This window comes from Ursus maritimus, unplaced genomic scaffold (genome assembly GCF_017311325.1).
Source record: "Ursus maritimus isolate PB19 unplaced genomic scaffold, ASM1731132v1 scaffold_3, whole genome shotgun sequence".
NCBI lineage: Eukaryota > Metazoa > Chordata > Mammalia > Carnivora > Ursidae > Ursus > Ursus maritimus.
Window position 1 is genome coordinate 55,092,265 of NW_024425563.1, and position 12,425 is coordinate 55,104,689.

The following is a 12,425-nucleotide window of genomic DNA, read 5'->3' on the forward strand; positions in this document are numbered from 1 at the left end:
TATATTAAATCACAGGGCGTTTGGAAAATTCAACCTTTAACTAGTTATATTATGAACATATGAACTCCCAAAGTACTATTATATCTGTAGCGATCATAACATCTTTTATCTAATAATTATTTGTATATGTGACTTACCCTCCTTTTACCACATTATAAGCTTATTAGAGCCGGGCAGGATCATACTCACCACCTAAGACAATGTCTTAGGCATATTATAGACGCTTAAGTAATTAACAAGCATAGAAATGAAGATTTAAACTAGCTTAATTAACATTATTTTATGAGTATCTTTACATATAAAGGAGAAGGGATTCCAGCCTTTCTTTTAAACCTAGTGTTTTACTATAATTATTAAGAGGAGGGAGGAAATGACTTTGTGCAAATGTTAGTAGACAGAATTAAAACTGCACCATCTATTGGGCAGGCTAAGGATATTTGAGCCAAGAACTCATGCTAAGTTTAATATTTAAATTTGTGTTTTTTTTATATACTAAGATGCAAAGGGAATGAACATGTATTATAAATCAAAACCAAGCTTAGTAAATAAAATAAATTTCACTTCAAGTACAAAAAGTAAGTATTGAAGAGCCGAGGGTCCCATAAATGATATTTTGCATGTCTTCTATGCCATGGCCACAAAGTTTTATGAATTAGAGTTAAATAGATGAATTAAAAGATGGTAGGGAAGGTATTTAGTAAAAAGAAAAAAGCAGGGCCACAACTGTGAAGCCACTCATACAATGACCTCCTGACTCCTAAAAGCTTTTGTTTTTCACTTTTGACTTTTCTTTCTGTAAGTGCTACCACATTTTCCTCAGAATAATTGGGAGGAGTAAGAAAGACTTGGTTGAACCATTAACAGAGTAATAAATGGCTATCTGATTTGAAGATGAAGGAGGTATATTTTGACTTTATCCAGTGGTCTGTCTCAGATCTGAGGATTTGTTACAACATTACTACAAATTGGCTGAGAGGCTCCAAGCCCTCTCTCAACCTCTCTGCATTTGGACTGGGGTTGGAATCTGAACTCTGCCATTTTCTAAATGTCTGACCTAAGGTAACTCCTTGGCTATTCTGAAGCCTCCATTTCTTTATCTATAATTAAGAGATGGTGACTAACTGATATATAATATATGTAAATTGCTGGCCACTGTGTTTGCCATTTAATTAAGTCTCAATACAGACTAGCTTTTACTGTTGTTATTGTCACTAACATCCCGGCCAATAATAAAATTTTGTCCTTCTGTACTCTTTTTAATGTTGTTTTCTGTAAAACTTTAAATACTGGGCAACACTGTTTTTGCATATATTTTATGACTAACTTAGTTGTATTATTTTCACTCATGAGAAATATCAAAAACTCTGTCAGATAGAATGTGTTTCTTCCATCTCCCTGCCTTTACGTAGAAAGCTATTTGTCGATCTTCGCTTAAAAATGCAAAATCAGCATTCACTTGACCTTTTTTATTTTTAACATTCAATAAGACTTTTTTTTCCTTAACCTGTTATGATCTTGAAGGAAATTATGTGAAAGTAAAAGGAAAAAAAGAAATTAAAAAAAGATGTACATTCAACATTGGTCTACTTGCCTATCAATGAAAGTGTAAATATTTCTCATCTTTGCATGTCAGAATGAGGTACATACATACACATTGGTATACAGACACATATACATGTATACGTATGTTAATGTATACAAATATATGTGTATCAAATTATTTTATAAGCCAACTGTCTTCTGTGGTAGGGAATAAGATTCTCAAACTATTGAAGAGTGTTTCATATCAGCTTTTTGGACCCTGATCTTATGTTTAAAATTAAGAGATGCATTATTTAGAAATCGCATGCCTTTCTCAAAGGAAATCACAATCATTAGTACATAGCTCAAAAGATACCTTTAAATCATCTAAAAAGGATCAGATGCAGTCTTAATCAAGGCTCTTTCAGTAACTCATTGTAGCTTTGAGAAAAGTTCTTAGCTACAAATATAATTAAGATTCTTTTTCTGATCTGCATGAGTTAGTGATTGTTACTCTCTTATGTGAGAGTAAAAATAAACTTCAAAATTTAAAAAAGTTACATAATCACAGGTAATAATAGTCAAATGTAACTACATCAAACATAAAAATTTCCATGTAGCAAAGAAAATAATCAACAGAGTAAAAAGGCAATCTACATACAGAATGGGATACAAATATTTGAAAAGCATATATTCAGTAAGGAATTAACATTCAAAATAAACTAAGAACTTCTACAACTCAACGACAACAAAATTTTAAAAGTAGGCAAAGAACTTGAAAAGATATTTCTCCAAACAAATATACAAATGGCAAAGATGCATATGAAAAGATGTTAAGTATTACTAATCATCAGGGAAATGAAAATCAGAACTGCATAAATTATCACCTCATACCAAATATAATGGCCAATTTGTTTGTCAAACAAACAAACAAACAAACAAACAGAAAGTAACAAATGCTGTCGAGGATGTGGATAAATTAGAATTATCATATGATCCAGCAATCCCACTACTTGGTATATATCCCCCCAAAATGGAAACAGGATCTCAAAGAGATAGTGGCATACCCATGTTCATTGCAGCATTATTCACAATAGCCACAAGGTTGAAAAAAAAATCAGATAGATAGATAGATAGAGCGCTACCCAACCTTAAAAATGCAACTCTGCTGTCCTATGCTACAACATAGGACATTATGCTAAGTGAAATAAACTAGTCACAAAAGATAAATACTGTGTGATTTCATATATGTGAGTTATTGACAATGGTCAAACTCATACAAACAGAAAATAGAATGTGGTTACCAGGTGCTGGGGTAAGGGGAAAATAGGGAATTGTTCCAGGGATTTAGAGTTTCAATTTTGCAAGATGAAAAACTTGGAGATCTTTGTTATAATGTGCATATAACTTAAAACTACTGGATTGTACACTTACAAATAGCTAATATGTTATATTTGTTTTTTTTTTTTACCATGGTAAATATGTTCTATAAATGAAAGCATATTAACATAATTTACAAATAGAAACCTCAACCCCAGCGGCGCCTGGCTGGCTCAGTCAATAGAGCATGCTACTCTTGATCTTGGGGTTGTAAGTTCAAGCCCCATGTTGGGTGTAGAGATTACTTAAAAAGAAAATCTTTTAAAAAAGATTAAAAAAAAGAAAAGAAAACTCGACCCTCAACCCCAATATCTTGACTCAAATTTTGATAATTTTAGTTTGTAAAAAGTAGAGTTGAAATGTAATTAAAAATTTGATTTGTGCCTACAATATCCTCCCATTTTAATGAATGAGTGTAAAAAATGCAAATCCCCTCTCAATTTTCCTAAAAGAAACCAGCAATGTCTTTGATAGATCTTCTCCATTGTCCTAAAACAAAAATATCAACTATTAATAGGTCTCAGTAGAGGCTGTTTCTCAGAGTAACTCAACGTAGAGCAGAGGCCAGGCACCTCTGGTGTGGAAACCTCAAGATCTTCCCTATGCTCACTCTTCAGGAGGTCCAGGCACAAGATGCCAAACCCTTTGCTAAATTCTGAGTTGTACTCACAGGTAGCAATGGTCCTTGGACAGTCGATGTGAGTTTTGATCATAGTTCCGCAACTTACAAGCTAGGACATTTTGATCAAGACCTATACAGACTCTGTGCTTTATATATATTTTTACCATGGTAGCACAAATGACACTTGTATTTTCTCCATTTGTTTACTTGTCCATTTCTCCAAGAGACTGTAAATTTAGAAGTCCATATGGCTACCTCATTTATCTTGTCATTCTATGGTCTTCTCATTCCCTGGCTCAAGTCCCAGGCTCAAGTAGCTGTTTGGTACACATGGATTGAATTGGCCTGAACTATTACTGATTATAGATAGGCTGAATTGCAATTTAAGAAAATAGGTGAGGGACGTTGGTCAATTTACATGCATAGTAACATACTCGTAAGTGTACATGCAATAAAATATTAGACTGATATGTAAAGAAATTTGGATGTTTGCTACAAGTCAAATGAGTTTACTCTTTTGACACAGGTGTTTTTATTTATTTTTGGAAATATCTATTTGAAATTGCATAGTTGCCTCTACCACGGTTATTAATTTTTTATAAATTAGAATTTCATAAGGGTTACATTTTTAAAGCCTTTATTTATTTATGAGACTTTATTTATTTATTTATGAGACTTGTTTGTTTATTTATTTATTTATTTATTTATTTATTTATTTATGAGACAGAGAGAGAGCGTGAGAAGTGGAACAGGGAGATGAGCAGAGGGAGAGGGAGAAGCAGGCTCCCCACTGAGGAGGAAGCCTGACCTGGGGCTCCATCTCAGGACTCTGAGATCATGACCTGAGCTGAAGGCAGACTCTTAACTGACTGAGCCACCCAAGCACCCCATATAAGGGTTATATTTTTTAAAAGAAATCAGGTTGTATTATTTAATCCCTACATTCAAGGTACTTCTTTAAGTTAATAATGAATATTCTTTCCTTAAAAAATCTTAAGCAGATCTCTATTTCTGAATTAACTCCTACCTCATCAGTAATTTCATTTTAAACCTTAGTCATGTTCCACTTTGTAACATTTTCAATAAAATGTCAATACTGAAAAAGAGAGCTCTATGAGAAATTATTGTGTTTCTGCCATAAGTTTATTCTCTGCAGAGAATATGGGTGTTTCTCAATATTAAAAATATGTTCATTTTTAAAAAGTTGCCACCAAAGTAAGTTTTCTTATGTGGATACTGCATTCTAAGAATCAATGTGTCGTGATGTATGTGCACCCTCAGGAAAAAAAAAAAAATCACACTGTAAATAAGCAGTTAAAATAAAATGAAAATGAAAAATGAATCACACGTAGAGAGCTAGAGAATATAGCAATGAATCTCAAAATAGAAACAATGATGAAAGATCTAAGTGTAGTTCCACTGAAGAACTGATGGTGACAATGAAAGATTAAAAGCACAGATTTCACGTGGCTGTTGTTTGCTTGCCCTTAAACAAAACACAAAATCCCTGCAGCTCATAGGTCCCTAAGAGGATTTAGGCTTGACATGGGTGATGGCAGCCATATTAACGATGAGATCATTATAAATGTCTGTATTATGAATGTAAATTATGTTGTAAGAACTATGTTGGCTAAGAGGATTTACATATTTAGGTTTTTTCTTTTTTTTTTACCACTTAACAATTTTTAATTAAAAAATAACCAGAGGTAAGGATCTTATCTGCAAATTATATCAAAGTGAAATATGCAATTATTCTTTGGAAAATTCCTAATCTATTGGGAAGGCATAAATTTATTAGTTTTGGAACACAGATACTTCCTTTGAGACTGATTGTCATTTATTCAGTATAGGTCTCATTGGATGCTCCCAAGGCCAGGAAGTGTCAGAGGTTAGGGGCTGTGTCTTGGCACCTAGGACAGTACTACACACTGACTAGAAGCTCAGTGTGATTGACTTTAACTCTTGCAGGACATTATTAAGTCCATATGCAAATCCTCCTGAAGCTCTAAACTGTGCATGTGTCTAAAATTAATTAAGAATCTCACATCTGGGACCCCTAATTTTAAAATGTGGATACTCAAATAAGCTTATCACACTGGACAAGTCACTTTGATTCAAACAAATTGCTGTTAATTCAGCTGGAAATTTAGGCAGATGTCTTCACTGCAAAATCAGATTTCCAAGTTGCAGTATGTATTTTTCAATCTGTTTCTTTCCCAATGCTCTTCATTAATTTTAAAACCTGAAAAGTATCAGGAGTATAAAAAGTGACTTAAATCAGACTAAGGAGAATTTTTTAAAATTTGAACGTATCAATTAAAAAAGAAAAAAATTAAAAATGTCTTTGACTTTGAAAGGAAGACTAAAATATTGGGAAAATTCTTGAAGTGACTAAATGTGTTAACCACCACATCCTTTCTATGAAAACAAAACAAAACTAAAATATTCTTATCCAAAATATTCAATGAAATATTTTCTTTTTCAACAATAAATTCACCAACAGATTTAGAGATTTTGCAAGATAAAGAAAATCACATTAAATATACACATGAACCAAAAAAGGAGGCTTGATTTAAAATGACAGTTTGGCAGCTAAGTTATGGTTAAAATGATTCAATGGTAATTGTTTTGAGTTTCTACTAACACAGTGGTACCAAACTGACTAAAAATTTCCGACGAGAAAATAATATTCTCAAGCCTATGTATTAAGCACAAAGAGCAATAGCTCTTCTTCACATCCTCAGTATTCCTTTTTTTTTTTAACCTTCCCAAAGCCAAAATGTTATCATTTTGTATAACAGAAAATCAAAGCCAAATGGTGAAAATGCAAGGATCCGACTAAACAAATAGTCAAAATTTCAGTGGTTTTATCTGCAGCATGCTGAGCAACCAAACAAAGCCAAGATATTGTCCATCTTTTTGACAGACAAAGAGCCTCAGAGGTCCAGAGTGACATGCCCGAAGGCTGGCACGTGATTGGGCTAATTAAATTAAATAGCAGGAAACAGCTTTTCCATATGCCACTGCCTGGCCACACACAAACTGTAACAGTAAATCTTTTATACTATTCAAGGAAAAATGTAACCATTAAAAAATATACTGTATCAACACACCATCCAAGAATCAGAAGTTGAATATTCACATAAACTTCCCGGGCCTGGACTTTAATGCCAAATGTCTAAGAACTTCCTAATTCACTTTAGAAGCCATCCAAAAGCCCGTGGTAATTAAAGAGGATGAAAAAGGCACACAGACACACACAGACACACAGACACACACACGCGCGCGCGCGCACGCTCTCTGCCACATCCACCAAGGTTTACCAACGCTTTAATTTAAGCCAATATTCTGATTGCTTTGAGGACACACTTCTCCACTAAATCAAATCAAAACCTCAATACTTCTGAATCCAAGTTAAAATCTACTGCTTATTTTCTACAACTTTTATATCCGCCCTCCCCATTACCCAGCTGCAACTCATGAGATCAATCGAAAAAAGCATAAAACCTTTGTAAACTCTTGAGAAAACTCCTCTCCCATGCACCCCCCGTTCCTTACCCAATAACATAACTTTCTCTAAGTTTGCCATTGCACTTCTAGCTTTTGTTCAAGACAACAGTATTTCAAACTCATCCATATTTTCATGTTTCTAGAAGAACTTCCCTGGGTTGGTAGATGCTACTCATTTTTATCAATCATGGTTTTTATTAGCTTTGATTTCTACTTGTCAACTTAGATAAAGAAGCACTGTGATGGAAAAAGAAAGCCAAGGAAACTGCTTCACAGGGATCGCAGGATATTAGAATATTGCAAGGTAACTTTATTTATTTATTTATTTATTTAAAAGATTTTTTTATTTATTTATTCGACAGAGATAGAGACAGCCAGCGAGAGAGGAAACACAAGCAGGGGGAGTGGGAGAGGAAGAAGCAGGCTCATAGCGGAGGAGCCTGATGTGGGGCTCGATCCCATAACGCCGGGATCACGCCCTGAGCCGAACGCAGACGCCCAACCGCTGTGCCACCCAGGCGCCCCTGCAAGGTAACTTTAACTTAGAGACACAGAAAATTCAGAACCCAAGCAGACCATGGCTTATCTGTTTAAACAGAAACATTGACTATATAATACAGTATCAAACTGTAAGTTATACTTATTTTTTTTGGGAAAAATTACATTTATGGCAGCCAGTATTCAGAGGTTATAAATATTTCATTATTTATGCTTTTCATACTTGAATTTAAGACTCTTCATTAGACTAATTATTTCTTACTATATGCAACAGTTGGCTGAATTAATAGACCACGAGCTAATAAAATTATAGCATAATCTTCAACTACAAAAACACACCCAATTCATGAGGGTTCCATGTTACTCAGAAAAAGAAAAAAGAAAACTGGGAAGGAGCAGGTAGAGAAAGAGAAAATCTAACCTTTGAAACTGAGATTTGAAAAGTTTTTTGAAAACTAGTCATTATTATTATTTTTTACTTGGTTTATTCCACATAATTGTAGGATGCCAACGGTCATCCAATACGTGTAGGTATTGCCCATTTCAGTCTCTGTGTGTATATATGCCAGAAATCAATAAGCAATTGTTATTATTATTCCTGTGTCTGCCTTCAAAATTTGTATTTGAATGTGAAGATGACCAAAATTCAAGAAATTCAAAGCCCAGGAGAAAATAGTCAAGCCACATAGAACTGACTTGGTAGGAGCCAGTAAGTGATGTGAAACCAGGCCTGAGATTGAGCTGAAGCAGCTCCCCTCTCAGTCTCCGCCCCCCCTCAAAAAGCTGTAAGTATCTCTTCACACCTTTCCTGACTCTCATGCTCCCTTCTGTATCCTCATTCTTGCCACAGGACCCTGGGCTAATATTAGTAACTTCCTAGGGTCATCCATTCCTTTAAACATCCAGGACATTCAATAGAGGCCCAGAGAACATACAAATTAGTGAGAAAGAAAAACCAGGTTGAGAGTCAAGACAACTATAGTCCTGCCCTAACAGAACTTAAAATCAAGTCTTGGAAGTTTCAAGTGATCGATATTCTTTCAAGAAAGATAACAAAGTTAAATTGTCTGGCATCTAATGAAAATTTAGTAGACATTAAAAGGATATTAAAAAAAATTAAGAACGATGTTCAAGAAAAAAATTAAGCAGTAGTAGCAGACACAGAAATGGCAGAGACAGTAAAATTAGCAGTAAAGGGCTTTAAAATGAATATTATAAATATGCCCAAAGATTTAAAGGTAAACACGAATATAAGGATATACGTAGACAATATATAAAAGAACCAAATGAAGTCTCTGAAAAATACACTATTTTAAAGAAGAATTTTTTGGATGTGAGTAAATGAAGTTTATTGGCTAGAAGAAAAGATGACTATGGCAATAGAAACTATATGAACTGAAATACAAAGAGGAAAAAGTAATAAGAAAAAAATGTACAGAGACTTACAGCAGGGTGAGATGATATCAAGCCATCTACTCTAGGTGTAATGGGAATCCCAAAAGAAAAGGAGAATAAAAATTAGAAGAAACAATGTCTCACACATTCCAAAAATCTAAAAAGTACAAACCCACAGATGGAAGAAACTCAGTGAGCTGAATGAAGCAGGAGAGAGAAAAAGAAAGGGGGGGGGGGAGGAAAAGAAAAGAGAAAAAAGAAAAGAGAAAAGAAAAGAAAAGGAAAGAAAAGAAAAGGAAAAGAAAAAGACAGAAGGAGAGAAAACCTGTATTAAGCCAAAGCCAAATCATAATCAAGTTGCTAAAAACCAATAACAACAAGATCATCTTAAAAGCAAGCAGATGGAAAACATACCACTTGATTTTAAGACTTGCTGTAAAGCAACAGTAATCTAGGTTCTGTGGTCGTCTTGTAAAGTTAGACATATAGATCAATGGCATAAAAGAAAGAGCTCAGAAATTTGCTCACACATATGTTTAATTGATTTCCAACAAAGGCATCAAAATAATTCAAAGGAACAAGGATAAGCTTTTCAAAAACTGGTTCTGAAAAATTTAAGGCACCTCTGTAAGATAATGAACCTCAGCCTTTCTTCACATCATACAATAAAACCGTATCGCTCAAAATGGCTCTTTGCCTTAAATGTAAAAAATAAACTAGAAGAAGAAAACATAAAGCAAATCTTTCTTAGATAGGACGTTAAAGGATTAACCAGAGAAGAGAAAATTGATAGACTGGGACACATCAAAATTAAAACATTCTGCTCTGAAAATAAAAACCTAGCTATAGGCTATTTGAAAATATTTACAACATATATACCGAGAAATGGACTGTATCCAGAATATATGTTCCTCCTGTAACCAATAATAAAAAGACAGACGCTCCAATAAAAAAAAAACATGCAACAGAGGCTCCTGGGTGGCTCAGTCGGTTAAGCGTCTGCCTTCAGGTCATGATCCCAGGGTCCTGGGATTGAGCCCCATGTTGGGCTCTGTGCTCCGTGGAGTGCCTGTTTCTCCCTCTCCCTCTGCCCCTCCCCACCTCGTGTGCTCACACTATCTCAAATAAAATCTTAAAAAAAAAAAATGCAACAAAGCTGAGCCAACAATTTACCAAAGAGGTTCTACAAATGGCCAGTAAGCACGCGAAAAGCTGTGCGACATTGTCAGACATCAAGAAAACACAAAATAAAACCACAATGAGATTCCATTACACCTCCACTGGAATGCATATCATTAAAAATAATCTGACAGTACCAAGTGTTAGTAAAAGGAACTCTCTCATACTTTGCCGATGAGAATGTAAAATAACCAATAATCGAAAGTAATTTGGCAGTTTTTTATAAAGGTAAACAAACAGCTAACAACTCAACAATTCCACTTCTAGGTATTTACCCAAAAGAAAGACAAATATCTACAAAGCCTTGTATAGAGTATTCATAGCAGCTATATTCTTAATCACCCACACCCAGAAATAACCTCAATTTCCATCAGAAGAATGCATAAACAAATTGTGACATATCCATATAATGGAAGACCATTCAGCAATAAGACAAGACCATTATTATTATACACACATGGATGGATCTAGAAGCATTTTCTGACTGGAAAAAAAAAATCCAGACAGAAGATATCATAGATTGATTTTATACAATTTATTTATATGAAATTGTAGAAAAATCAAAGCTTAAACTAATGCATAGGGACAGAATACAGATGAATGATTGCCTAGGGCTGCGTGGAGAGTGGGGGGTACGGGCTTGATTAGAAGAAACAGGAGGGAACTCTTTGAAGTGATATAAATATTCTATATCTAGATTATGGTGTACTCATTTGTCAAAATTCATCAAACTGTACATATATAATGAGTGGAGTTTTGTATATACTTTTCAAAAGAGTAGATTAAAAAATGAGTAAGATTTAGAGAGTTAAAGTAACCAAAATAAAAACCTCATTTCAATTCATTTAGCTCAACATTTTAATTCAAATTATTATGGAAAGAAAAAACCCAAGACATTAGAAATTGGACTTTTTTGAATCCCTGGAGAGCCTCTTGGGGAAAAAATTTTTTCATCCGCTTCTATATCTAGAAGAAAACTATATTGAGATACGTATACATATATAAAGGCATACAATATAGAGTAATACTTGAAATTTGTATGAGGTCAAGAAAATTATAAAAAAGAGAATCAAGTTGAATATTTTCATGAGTTTGTCAGATGATTCAAGCAATAAAGCAAAAAATCAAGCCATTTAAAATATGTACCAGAAAACTGAATGTCAAATTTACTTTGGTGAAGTATAAATAAAGAAAAGAGGGCTTTGATACAGCACCATCATGACCAAAACATATCTAAGATGCTAAAAAACAGAGTGTAAAGTAAGCTCATTCTTTATCATGCTAAATGGAGGTGGGAGAGCGAGATCTGCCGACTATTCAAAACAAGAGAGCCATTTACTAAGATGGAGGCCTCAACGCAGGATTTCTCGCTCCCAGATGGAACAAGTTTAACATTCACCCAACTGCAGAGAGTAGAAAAAAATCCTCCCACCCAAAAAAAGATTCTCAGAGCATTTGTTAAAAAGCAAAGACACAGAAAAGTTTAGTACCTTTTTTTTCCTTCCTGACTCCAAAGAAAGGCAGAGCCCAATGCAAATGTAACAAGAGAATCCCTTGTAGGCTTCTAGGCAAGGCCAGTTTTCTGAATTGTGCTTCCTGATCGCCCGGCGTTGGTGCTGATAATGGGGTGGGAATTAATGCGAGACGAGAGCTGGGCCTCGACAGAGCTGATCAGAAGCCTGTCTCCCTGGCCAGTACATTTTCTTAATACATCTTTTGGAATGAAGACCATGTTGATCGTTCATAGCTGGCGTTGTTTTAAATTGGATGAATCCTTAGTTGAAATCTGTTTAAAACAAACTCTTGGGGTTCTTTTTATGGTCGCTAATGGAGATGGAAGGAAAGAGAGAGGAGAGGAAGAAGAGTAATAATACTCACAGAGTCTCACAAAGAACATCCCAGCCCGGGTATTCCCCCCACAAACTGGGAAGGGGTTGCAGCTGAGTAAGTTCCAGACTGCTTCCTGCCGTGACGTGGCCTGCGGAGAGACTGCCCTTTTCTGTGCGCAAGGACACGAACACCGTGGGGAAGCAGTGATCTAGGGTTTTTATTTTAGTGATGAGAAAGGTACTCACTATTAAAAAGTTGAACCGAGTGTGAGATAGGTTCCTACTAAGGAAAAGACAGTTACTAAAGTTCCAAGAAGTTCTTAATGATGCTACATTAATAATGACATTAATAGCAATAGCTAATTTTTACTCTGCACAAGTTTTGCTACCACATTTTGTGTTATTTACACAGACTAATCCATTTAAGCTTCACAGCAACCCAACAAAAGACGACAGTGTTAATCATATTTCACAAATGAGTAAACTGAGGC

General features: G+C 34.8%; 1 protein-coding gene and 1 pseudogene across 1 annotated transcript in view; both read right to left on the reverse strand.

Moving 5' to 3' along the window:
• Positions 1-3,614, reverse strand: part of LOC121105878 — a 34,106-nt pseudogene extending 30,492 nt beyond the window's left edge.
• HDAC9 (histone deacetylase 9) overlaps positions 1-12,425 on the reverse strand; it is a 684,034-nt gene that overhangs the window by 339,579 nt on the left and 332,030 nt on the right. The gene's annotated exons all lie outside the window — the stretch shown is intronic.